Consider the following 12,534-nt stretch of genomic DNA (forward strand, 5'->3'; position numbering starts at 1 on the left):
ATTTTCAAAATATATTTAAAAAAATAATTAAATTAACCAATTAAAAATAGCGTTTTTCTGAATTAATAAAATTAATTTTTGTTTTTTTTTTTAAATAAAGAAAGCTTTCTTTTAAATGAACTTTTGTTACCATTTTATTTCCCACTTACTTAGCCAACAGATTGTACTAGGCGCAAGTAAGACTAATATTTTCTCGAGGCTTTGGTATTGTATTGTAGTGGTGAATATACCACTACAATACAATACCAGTGGCAGGTGCGTAACTGTACGATGCCATCACATTGCCAAGATTGAATAACTTCGCGCTATTTTTCTTAATCTACCCACGTCTTCTCTGACCATCTCTGTGCTTCCTGATTTTTTTGGGTCTTATTGCTCCTCTGATAGTCTGAAACGCTATGGGCTCATAGCGTTTACGACTGTTAGCTAGCGTCCGTCACACCGCATTGAAGACCTATATATTGACCGACGTCAACGTTGGATAAACGCTAGTGTGAAGTGGTTCTAAAGTTCCTATAGTGCAAACGAATAGGGATCATTTGAGCAGTGATATGAAACCGCGTCTGTTTTTTCTAATATTGCATTTTGATATCTATGCTTTCTTTACTATACGATAACTAATTCATGAAGAATTTGAATAATGTTTATTTTAACGTGATTCCCTAAACTTTTAGCTCCACCTATCTCTATATAACGAAATGGCTGTAACAAGAAACATCACAATATAACCCTTGCATTGGAGCAACGACATGGGTCTCTGCCCCAAAACGAAGGGAGCACTGACCCATTTACTCATTACGATGCCTACGACGGTACTCCAACTTAATATATAAATCCGAAAGGTCATTCATCACGAAATCACAAAAACCGCTTGAGGTACAAAGATGAAATTTGGCAGGGAGGTAGTTTATAGATAGTAGAGGTCCGCTTAGAACGGATTTTACGAGATCGCCGGATTAAGATAAGATTAAGGAGGTCTAAGGACGGACGAAGTCGTGTGCGACCGTTAGTATACTTATAATCATCAAAATCTTATGATAATCATCGAGACGGTTTATTGAGATGCGACGTGTAACACCAGAAAACTCCGGTAGCTGAATTCTTAATATAAAAAACAAAAATTTTGATTTCCGATCTTTAGCCTAAAAACTACGAGTAACTACTGAGGCAGTCACTACCTATACTCAAGAGGTACGTACGAGTAAAAAGTATAAAGGCCCACTCTCTTGAATCGACATTCTTCCGCTCCCCTATCAGACCCCTAAAACCTTAAAAAACGGGTAAGTGACGCTTATCTCCCCGCTCGCTTGTCATCAACTAATTTCACAGAGTTCTCAAGTGTACAGTCATCCGGCAATTAACGTGCCAATTTTGAGATAAAACTCTATATTCCGTCGTACATAGGGATCATTTTGCTATTAGATGTTGCAGCGTCGAGATGTAGCCGCATGTACCCGTATGTACGTTGTTGACAAAACGTGTAAGGGGCAAGTATGAGATGCTTAATCACCCGCCGCAGTGTTTGTATCCTAAAAGCATGTTTTGGCATTGTTTAGTGGTATTTAGAGGGTTATGTGCGCGAATATACTCGTCCCTACATAAAACATGGATATAAGTATCGTTATCTACGTCGCTACTTTTTTGTTTCACGCTGACAAAGTCGCGAAATTCTCTTAGAGAATTTGAATCAATCAAGCCAGAACGGCTTTGGGTGAAATTTAGCACAGAGATAGGTACATTTTAATCTGAAATTGTACCTAGAGTACTTTTTATTCCGATATGCCTACAGTATAATGCTCTACGCGAGTGAAATCACGGGGCATAACTAGTCTATACTAATATTATAAAGAGGTAAAGTTTGTAAGTTTGTAACATTCTTTAAATGGGGTAATCTTCGGAACTACTGATCCGATTTCAAAAATTCTTTTACCAGTAGAATGCTACATTATCGGGGAGTGATATAGGCTATATGTTATATAGATATCATATATATTAGCCGAGTTATCACAGTTTTTGTCATACATGTCGGACCGAAAATCCTCTTAAACAGACTTATTCGCATGCGCTGCCTTAACTATTGCGTAAAATTTAAATTAATGTATAGAGACTTTATGTATCTTTAAAAGTTCTACAAAAAAGTCCGCGACACCATATATCTATCTTCTATATATTAGCAGATATAGTAACTTTTGTGTATTAAAAATTATTAATTTTATATACTTAGGTTTACGTCATTATTTATACAACTAGAGTAGAGTAGGAGTAGGGTAGAGGTAAGGGTTGGGTAGGGTAGGGGTAGGGTTGTGGTAGTGGTAGGGGTAAGGTTAGGGTAGGGGTAGTACTAAAGTTGACAACGAATTTTACGCGGACGAAGTCGCGGGCGTCCGCTAGTAAGGTATATATTCCGATGTGCTAATAAGAAACTGCAATGTTTAGTTAGCCCTTATTGCTTACAAAGTCCTTGTATAAGAACTAAAGCACCGTTGACAACACGAGCTCAATGCTTAAGTTTTTGCAATACCTTGTGTAAAGGTGGGGACTCACTAGTAGGATGGTCAATTTCATACAATTTGTATGGATTATTAAATATTGTATGAATGTATAATAATTTATTTATTTTGCTGTCATCCGCGAAAAGCCGACGAACCCATGCGACAACGTCACCCAGGTCCGACAAAATACTTTATACGTACGTTTCACCCCGAAACCGGAGCATCCTCAGGAGATGTTGACTCTACAACGTGCAATTACACGTCATGGGTTCGTCGGCTTTTCGCGGATAATAGCAAATAAATAAATTATTATATTAATTATTATATTATAAAGTAACGCCTGCTTCTATCCAATATATAAATATTGTATGTTTAAATTATTTTTATTGCTTGCATTAAGCAAGCAGTTTATTATCCCTACAGGAAGCGATAAATGTATAGCCAGTTGTTCTGAGGTTAAATGTTATGAGATTTTCTAGAGATTAAAAAAAATGGTAGATACGTCACACAGACAAATCTTAAATGAAAATTGCACAATTTAATTAGAGAAATTATTAACAAAATTCAATCTTAAAATACGAGTAAATAAAATGGTTTAAAGTTAGTAGGTGTACGCTAACGGATTTTGCGAGAGGGCCGGATTAAGGAGGTCTAAGAGAGGATGCCCGCTAGTCCTCTATATATGTCCTCCCCCCCCCCCCCCCTTAGGCTAAGGGCTGGCTATACTCTTGGTTCTACACTCAGCTTAAACCGCGGTCTCCGCTACTTTAGCGATGCACTGGCACGCACTTTTTTCACCAACGTTGATTAAGACCCGTTATGTGTTTGCAATTATGAAATAAGGGACTGCGAAGCGCGGACGTTGACTCTGCAATTTATGCGCGTTGTGTGATAAATATTAACATTGTCAATTATTTCGACGGCCCCCGTGGCGTAGTATGCGCGGTGGATTTTCAAGACGGAGGTCCTGGGTACGATCCCCGGTTGGCCCGATTGAGGTTTTCTTAATTGGTCCAGGTCTGGTGGTAGGCTTCGGTCGTGGTTAGATAGTTACCACCCTACCGCCAAGCGATTTAGCGTTCCGGTACGATGTCGTGTAGAAGCCGAAAGGGGTATATAGAACAACATATTAATTAAAATAAACTTCTAAAGCGATTTGGCTGAAATTCGGAATGGAAATGGATTTTACTCTGGATCAACACATAGGCTACTTTTTATCCCGAAAAATCCATGGTTTCCCGAGGTTTGCGAAAACGGATGATTTTGATGATTAATGAATGTTTGTTACGCTTTCACGCCTCGATTACTGAACCGAATTAGCTGAAATTTGGCTGTGATATATTATAGCCTGGATAACCACATGTGCTACTTTTTCTTTCGGAAAAATCCTTGGTTCCCGAGGGATTTGTGATAAACTAATTTCCACGCGGACGGAGTCGCGGGCGTCCGCTAGTAATAGATAGATAGGCAATTTGTAACTTACATCCATTAACAAAACAAGAGAACGATCAATTGGTCAATTAATTACTCGATTACGTGAAGTCGAAGTAACGAAACTTCAGTGCGTAACAATGAACCAAGTCTAAACTTTACCAATAAATAGAGACGAAGCTGTTTTGTAATTAATTCCTAACTTTGTTCCTAACATAAAACCTCTCGAGTCTAGACCGTAAACACAAGTTTACCTGCCTTCGGCGACGACCAAGACAAATAGCCGACGAAAGGCACAATGATATACGGTTGAAAGCAATCCAGTGCAAACTTCCACTTGGCTTTTTTATTTGCAGACGGTACTAGTGGCTCGAACACTCTCATCGATTTATCCTTTTACTATCAAAGTTTCAAGTTTAAGTCTCTCCTCTCCCTCACGGATGAAATTTTAGTCAAGAGACAACTTAAATGATTTTTTATCCATTTGTAGATATTTTTTTCCGGAGATTGTAGTATAATAAAAACGGTAATTAACTTACCACATTAAATATTTTCAAAAAAATATATTGCTTTTAAATATGACCCATATTTTCTTTCCCCTCCAACTTAGTCATAAGGATTGATAGGTAAGGGTATGACAAAATCCTACGGCACCTCAACTGTGAAGCGAAGGCAGAGGAGCCCGGGGTCAAACGAAAGCCTGCTATGCTGCTATTACTGCTTTTAACCTTTTTATTTATTAGCAAATGCTCGCGACTATATCGGTTTAAAAAGCTCTTAGCCAATAATCTAATTTCAGCCTTAGCCAAGATCTAACAAATTGTAGTTCAAACGTAAGCCACTTCTGTGACTACGTGAACGTAAGAGCTAAGCTAATTTCACTCGCTGCCACGCACACAAGCGTAGTTATCATATCATAGCGATGCGTCAAGGGCTCCTATTTCGGGACACATAAAACGGCTTACGAATCCTGCGACTACACACTTTGAGTTAGGTATTTTTTACAGAATAATAACACGTTAAATTGTAAACAGTAAGGTTCACAATCTTTCGACAGTTTACAATATCGAGAGATAGATAATCTAACGGTATTCACAATTTTACTGTGACATATACATACAGATACAAGTATTTATTGCTTTGAAAACAGCCGGTATCAAAAAGCTATCTTCGCTTGTTTGCTCACATCGCAACAACGGTGGGATAAATTACAAAAACGTCAGTGTCGCTCGCAGCGCCCTCTCGTGACGTATGAGTGCAGATGCGATGTTTGCTTTCCATTTTGTATCCTTGCAGTATACTGTATACATGCAGCAATGCATCCATCTTGCTTGTTTTATGACGAAAATCGAAATAGCTTGTTTCTGAACTAGCTCCCAAGTTAGAGACAGGTTTGAGTTTCATGCGATAGCCCGGGGCTGTTTTCGATTTGATTGAGTTTAAGGCATAGATACAGGAATGTATAATTAAAATATGGAAGGTAACATACAGAAGAAAAGCTCAAGAACATTTTACTTGATTAAAATTTTTGTTGTTAGTAAAAAGCCCTTTGTGAGAGCTAGTCAGAAGTAAGTATTACAAAAAGGCTTATTTAATTTTTTTTTATATTTTGAATTACAGACATATGAGGCTTAACATCTGTGCCTCAGGATGCCAGGTACTTTACAGGACACGTTTTTATCAACGACCTTGTCATTCTTGGTGTGTTTCTGTTATAAGCATTAATTTTGTCTGGAAGAGATCGCTTTTTAGCGATAAGACCGCCATTTGTACATTAGGTTCTAAGTGTTATAAGTTATTGTTTATTTTTGTTTTAATGTACAATAAAGTATATTTCTTCTTCTTCTTTTCCACGTGCGTTTTAGCTTTATACGTCGAAGTTTGAAGATAATAATTTATTAATTGTACTAAAAATCCACGACCGTTAAATACTGTTAAAACTGTAAATTAAAACATTTTAATTACATGGCAAACATTGACACAATTCTGTACATTCGCGTCATGCACAAAAGTGAAGTATTTATTGACGAGTTCCAGTAAAAACCGATAAATAAACATTCCCCTGTATGCAATATGCTCATAAAAATGTTTGCGAACAGTTACGGTGTAAAAACGAGCGGTACTAAAAACAAATTGAGCAAATACTGAGGTCGTTTCCTCAGATGTTGTATAAATAGACGAATCATTTGCAATGACAGAACTGAAGACGATGCAGTCCGTAGTGTACCGCACTTCAGTAGCACTGTGATTAGACGTATATATTATGTACTATACGAGTACTTATTATAGTACTAAGCAAAAGCAACAATGGAACCACACGCCATAGTACGATGGATCATTTCAGGCTCGTTTTATGAAAGTGCTTATATTTTCAGCCAACCCCACGAAAATACATTGACATTTGAGAATTTTTGATTTTATTTGGGAAACATCTAGAAATTACGAGTACCTACTTAAATCTACAAGCACTCTTAGATCGTGGCCTTGCAAAATGAATTATTTGAACAGATAACAAAGAATATATACTTATATTTTATCTCTTCCTCTACATTAATATTTGTGCGGAAGGTTTGAGTGTTCGTCATAAGTATTTTTTTCTCTCGCAGTAGAAATTCATAGTCTCAGTAAATGGGGAAAGTGTCGGGCCTTAATGTAATGTAATGTCGTCAATATACACTAGCAACGCATCTACGGTTATAAAATTATCCTAGGACAATTGCCATTAATTAGTCTAAGCACCTCCTCGGTACCAATGTTCTCAAATGAACAGATTTTAGGGTCAACGCCCCTTGTAACTTCTTAATCGTCCCATTGTCCAGTTTTATTTCCGCAATCCTAATAATGTCTAATTTTGCCAGAATACGTGTGATAATTTACATAATACGATCCTAATTAGTAAATTATTGTAATTTTAGTAACAAAAAGTGATTGACTGTCAGTCGGTACTGGTACTCGTAAAGCTGGAAATCGAACCCAGGACCACTAAGTTGAACCTTGGAATGTGGTTGTCACATAAGTTATAATCCAGACAAGTGTTTTTTAACTCCCGACACAAAAAAAAGGGGTGTTTGTCTGTCTGTCGCACCATAGTTCCCGAAAAGATAAAGCGATTTAAATTTAGTTTTTTTTGTATTAAAAGTGACTTATGCGAGTGTTCTTAGAAATGTTTGATGAAAATCGGTTTAACCGTTTAGAAGTTTTGGGTGGTGAAAGTGGGGAAGAATAAACGATTGTCTGTAAATAAATATCGAGTGGGGTCTCAAAAACGAAAGCGCATTGAAATAGAATTTTGATGACTTGCTCGAGAGTGTACTTAGCTTTGTTTGATGAGAAAAATGGTCGTGGGAAAACTGGGACATGGAAATCCGATTGTTTATATTGGAATAAAAATAAACAATTTTCTTTGATGATAAAAAGATTTTCGGCATAAAAGTCTATATTTTTATGACCTTCGGAGGTTTTTCAACATTTTCAATTTATGTTATTTCAAAAGCTCCTTGGAAACGGTCAAACCTTTGTTAATGTTTGTCAAATAACTTGATAATTTGCGCGTTTGTCAACAAGTAAATTTATCACTTTGATCACTCACTTTGCAATTGCACGTTTTAGAGTCAACATCTCCTGAAGATGCTCTGGTTTCAGGGTGAAACGTACGTAGAGAGTATTTCGTCGGACCTGGGTGACGTTGTCGCGTGGGTTCGTCGTCTTTTCTCGGATAATAGCAAAATAAATAAATTATTATATATTCATGATGAACTTCCGCAAAATAACGCCTTTTTCTATCGAATATTTCTTTACGAGCTCTCTAAAAAGGGTTTCACTAGCTCCATTTGTAACAGCAAAGATATATTAAGACTAATGGATGTTCTCTTGATTCTATTAGTCATGTAATCCAAACATCGAGTAAGGTAATAAGGAAGATGTGCCCGTAATTTCCTTACACCTGTACATTCACGCCTAGTTACGCAACAGATCATCGCGACGGTAATGAGAAATAACCGCGAGAATGGAAATGTGAGGGAACTGAACTGGGTGCCTTCCGCGAGCTGCGGTGATATACAGGATGGAAATTAGGAACGTGTTACATAAGTAGAAAAACTGAATAGCTTTATTTTTTTTAATTAATTATTTTTTTTACTGTGGAGAAGAACCTGTGATGGATAGATCTTATTCATTTAGCTCATGCTCTCATCATCATATAATTTGGTCCGCCGAGGCTTTGGTAGGTAGCAAAAGGGCACAAGAGGTGCAAGAGTCCAAGTGTAAAATGTATTTTTTAGGGTTCTGAAAGTCCGTGTATAAAAACGGAACTCTATAGGATTACTCGTATGTCTGTCTGTCCATCCGTCACTTTCTATATCATTAATTTCCTATGACCCAAATCAAAATATCACTTTTGGGGGATAAAAGAGCAGAAAAATTAAGAAAAACAATTTCAAACTTCATTGTGTTGAGAGGATTTTAAATACATTTTTTTTAATTTGAAAGCGTTTCAAGTTATGCATAAAACATATATATTTAGAATGCACGTAAGGTTAGAAGAATATATTGTCTTTGAAAAATAAGACCTACCTACTGGCTATTTCGATTCTAGACTTCCAGATGTTTTAGCAGCTAAAGCCTAATTTAAGGCTGAATTATTGAACAAATGTGACCTGCTGAAACAAGTATATTAGCACTCAAAATGATGCAGCATCAAAATGCAGCAAATATTCGATTTTATGGAAGTATTTGCGCTGAGAGAGACATACCGGAGCTTGTAAGGGCCCGCACACAAGTGCTGCGCGATAGGAATCTGCATACCTGTACAGTGCTAGAAACGTGCTTGTTACTTGTTAAGCACGGTATACACTCGTTTTTGATTGACATATATATTACAAAGGTATTGACATTCGTATTTTCAGCGCTTCGGTCTCGTGGCTACATTTTCGTCAATCGGAATTCGGCTACTCACTATACGTCATCAAAGCATCGCTATAAGCTTTTACTTTCGTCCACTGATTTACTTAATAACATTTCTAGTAGATTGTATTTATTATTATTTTTCCGCTTCATCATTTATATCTGGAAACCATATAGAAGAACTCACAGACCTAAAACACGATAGTCACCTGGTTATAGTCGAGGAGTTACTGGCCTTCTGATTTCTACCATTTTAAATAAAACTAAAATGAAAGAAATAAAATAAATACACTAATTTGACTAACAAGTAAATATCAATATTTTGGCATTACAAGTTCAATAAAAGTTAAAAAAAAAACATATGGTTTTGGGTATTATTTACATGAACAAAAATCAGCGAAGTAAGCTTTCAAATTCGTTGGTATTTTTTGTCGAACCTTGCGTCACCCTAAATTGAATTTATAATCATAACTTTTGAAATTTTCATAAAGTTGAAAGAAAGAAAGAAATCTAAATTATATTATGGCTTAACTGGCCACTCAAACAGTGGAGCAAGAATTCTCTGTAATATGTGGTATAACCTAAAAAAGTTACTATTATAAAATAGTGTACACAGCGCCTAATACCTCTAGTTTCGTGCGCTACCTCTATTACCTGCTTAATAGCGCCCTTAAAAGGCTAACCGGCCGGTTTCTGAGTCCCGGCCTAACGTTTCTTTTACCTCAGTTCAGTTTCAATTTTCTATAAGAAACCTTAATCGAACTAAAATATTTTATGTGGTAGATATTTTCTATGCATAGGTATAGATAATACAAAATTATAAGAAACTTAACATGTTTTATCTACTCGGAACAATAAATAATGATAGGTACATCGTCACCATAATAATGGTAAGAGTAGGGTAGGGGTAGGGTAGGGTAGAGGTAGGGTAGGGGTAGGGTAGGGGTAGGGTAGGGGTAGGGTAGGGGTAGGGTAGGGGTAGGGTAGGGGTAGGGTAGGGGTAGGGTAGGGGTAGGGTAGGGGTAGGGTAGGGGTAGGGTAGGGGTAGGGTAGGGGTAGGGTAGGGGTAGGGTAGGGGTAGGGTAGGGGTAGGGTAGGGGTAGGGTAGGGGTAGGGTAGGGGTAGGGTAGGGGTAGGGGTAGGGTAGGGGTAGGGTAGGGGTAGGGTAGGGGTAGGGTAGGGGTAGGGTAGGGGTAGGGTAGGGGTAGGGTAGGGGTAGGGTAGGGGTAGGGTAGGGGTAGGGTAGGAGTAGAGTAGGGGTAGGGTAGGGTAGGGGTAGAATAGGTGTTTGGTAGGGGTAGGTTAGGGGTAGGGTAGGGATATAGAATAAAATTACCTTTAATCTCTCATTGGTACGAATGTCTCGCGTTCAAAATCTGAAAGAAAAAAGATTTTTAGTACTATATATTTTTGAATTCTGAATCTGTTCTAATAGTAGAATACGATTTAGTACATCTACCAAGTGGACTTATTTGGCATAAACAAGGCATTAAATTGTAGGTTTTAATGCTAAAAAATACTCAATCCCAAGTAGGTGCTAATACGACTAGGTAATGAATTTTATCGATAATTCTATCATGTCAGTTAAGTTTTAAATCAAACATTTCGTATTTAACCGACTTTTAAGATTTGATAAAACAGAACCCATCTATTGATAATGACAGATGTATGTGTTAACCGCGCCTAACAGCTCACGGCTAAAACTCAGGGCGTAATTAAATTAAATATTGAACCACATAAATTGAATTAGAGCACTATTATAGATAAACGCGGCTGTCAGGCACGACAGCTAACACACTGTTGTCAGCGCCCGGACAAGCCCGGACAAGCCCCGGACGTAAAATTACACGACCGTTGTAAATGGAGTGATGTAAATTACACAGGCTTACTTGTTTGTATTCCAAGGTATTTGATAAGAGATAAGTAGATTCATTTAACAATATCATCGAATAAAAAGACCCTTCTTATAAACGAATGCTTATTTTTTTTTAATTCGAGTGTGTTTCTCAATAGAGATTAGAGTTCTCATTAGAGTTTCACCCTTGAGCTAACCTCAAGGTCGCCCCAAAAAATGTTGCTCAGACATTGTAAACGTCGTCATGAGAATCAATTATGAACAAGAAGTCGGATACTCAAGATCGGGCAAAGTGGGCAGTTTGAGCTGGAAAGCGGATCCCACTTAGTGTGGTACTACGTTAAGAAGAAGAAACCGCAACGGTCTCAAGCCGCCAGCTTCCAGCGGCTCCCTGCAACCCGCTTGATGTCCTCGGTTTACCTAGAGGGGGGTCCTCGGTCCACCAAGACCAACACTGCGCTTTCCGGTGCGGGGTCACTATTCGAGCTCCTTGGAATCTCAACGTCTATTGCCACTTCAGCTTCGTGACTCGCGAAGCTTTGTCAGTGACTTTGGTTCGTCGTACATAATTACACCAAAATCCTAAATAATTATAATAATTTATAAATTAATAAATTGTGCATTCGTAAAGACATCCTATATTTTTAACGGCCACCTTGGCTCAGTGATATGCGCGGTGGATTTACAAGACCGAGGTCCCGATCGATTCGATCCCGGCTGGGCCAATTAAGGTTTTTTTTAATCGGTCCAGGTCTGGCTGGCGGGAGGCTTCGGCCGTGGCTGTTTATCACCGTACCGATATAGACTTACCGCCAAGCGCTTCCATTTTAGATTGCATCATTACTTACTCAGGTGAGGTTGTAGTTAAGGGATTGTACTTTTTAATTATATAATTACCTGAAACGAAGCATCGAGCATAGAAGTTTTTAATAATAGTTTAATTATTAGTATTATAATAATACTCGAATGTGCCATAAATTTGTCACCCCTGACCTACAGTAGCGGGGGTTTCATAATTATCTGTCTCCTGAATTTTGGGTAACTTTTGATATTGTTTTAGCTCATATTACGAGGCAGCTGAAACCGGTCCGCCGAGAGTCATTTAATATTGACATCGTTCCAACGAAATGTGCCCCTAGCTCTCTCGAGGGGCTGTTTCCCTTCATTTTCAAATAATAAATTGTTTGCAACTACTGGCTTATTTGTCATCTGCGTGTGGAAACGTTTATAGTCACGTAGGCGAAAATGGGGATGATTTTGAGGGTACAGTGTTAAAAATGTATGATGACGATGGTACGTGTATGATGGAAATTTAGTTTTCCAAATCTCTCGGGAATTTTGGATTTTTCCGGCATAATAATTAAAAGACTGTCTGTTATCGAACAGCGAGTGTTGCCGTTTAATTAGACCCTCAAATCCATTAGTGATAAATAATATATTGGTGGGTCTAAGTTAGGTTAGCATAAATGTGGCCAAACTTTTAGACTGCTCTGAACACGAGGCGTATCAACATTATCAACCCATATTCAGCTCACTGCTCCTCCTCCTCTCCTCTCAAAATGAGAGGGGCTAGTCCAATAGTCCACCACATTGGCCCAATGCGGATTGGACTGGATTCAAACCCACACCCTCCGGAATCGGAGACAGAGGTCATTTTCACTGGGCTATCACGGCTCTCTCTCTCTCGGCGTATTGACTGTAAATAAAAAACGATGCTATTACTAAGCTGATTTCGTTGTGTTGCAACTTTAGACCGTAACAGAAGGCTCCAATTATATTGACTTTTAATCGATCTACTTTGAGTAGTTCGCTGAATCTATTCCTGACTTGTTGTTGTTGTTGTTGTTTGTTGTT

The 12,534-nt window shown here is 38.0% G+C and overlaps 1 protein-coding gene across 2 annotated transcripts in view; it reads right to left on the bottom strand.

Moving 5' to 3' along the window:
- LOC112046735 (SH3 and multiple ankyrin repeat domains protein 3) overlaps window positions 1-12,534 on the bottom strand; it is a 243,023-nt gene that overhangs the window by 208,019 nt on the left and 22,470 nt on the right. Inside the window, exon 2 of one of the 2 annotated variants that reach the window (XM_024083512.2) lies at window positions 10,162-10,201. The exons of the other annotated variant lie outside the window; for it this stretch is intronic. The gene's annotated coding sequence lies outside the window, so the exon portion shown is untranslated. The remainder of the gene's footprint in view (window positions 1-10,161; window positions 10,202-12,534) is intronic. 2 annotated transcript variants of the gene reach the window in all.

Source organism: Bicyclus anynana, chromosome 6 (genome assembly GCF_947172395.1).
Source record: "Bicyclus anynana chromosome 6, ilBicAnyn1.1, whole genome shotgun sequence".
Lineage (NCBI taxonomy): Eukaryota > Metazoa > Arthropoda > Insecta > Lepidoptera > Nymphalidae > Bicyclus > Bicyclus anynana.